Here is a 751-nt window from a genome sequence, read left to right as displayed (position 1 = left end):
ATAGATAGATAGATAGATAGATAGATAGATAGATAGATAGATAGATAGATAGATAAAAAACGAAGAAACGGAAAAAATACGTAAATAGACTTTTAACTTAACTACAGATGTTTCTTTGACGAGTCCATTTTCCTTTTGTCGAGGCCATCAGATGTGAACTCGTTTATACATGGATAGCAAATAGCGATACTTAAACTGCAAAGAAAATAGCGATACTTAAACTACAACACAGCAAATAGCGATAGTTAAACTATACAGTTGAACGTGATTACTACAAGGCGATTTCCTCTGCCCTATCGCTAAACACAATCGGTTCATACCAAGGGCTTTCACAAATCGATTTCGCTCATTCTTAAGTTCTCTCCGTTTGGCGTAGGGTGTCATTAATTCCCGAGCGTCTCTCTCCACGAAACGCGACCATTGAAATTCTCCTAATTGAAAATGAATGAATTTATTCACCAGTGGCGTATTATGACTCGACGAGAAATGATTTTGACCGTATTGGCCCTTGCTACACACGCAATGCAAGTTTAATGTCTCGCTGACTTTTGAGCGCCTGTGAATCACCCAAAGCTTTTTGGTGGTTTTTTTTTTCGTTTTCTTTTTCGTTTTCTTTTTCTTTTTCTTTCACCACACTCTCCTCCCTTCCCTTCACCGCAATACCCTACTCTCTTCCATTCTGTTTCTCCCTTTATCTCTTTTTTCACTTTCTCTCTTTCTTCTCTCTCTCTCTCTCTCTCTCCCTCTCTCT

This window comes from Aplysia californica, unplaced genomic scaffold (assembly GCF_000002075.1).
Source record: "Aplysia californica isolate F4 #8 unplaced genomic scaffold, AplCal3.0 scaffold00149, whole genome shotgun sequence".
Classification (NCBI taxonomy): Eukaryota; Metazoa; Mollusca; class Gastropoda; order Aplysiida; family Aplysiidae; genus Aplysia; species Aplysia californica.
Note: the sequence above shows the minus strand (reverse complement) of the source record.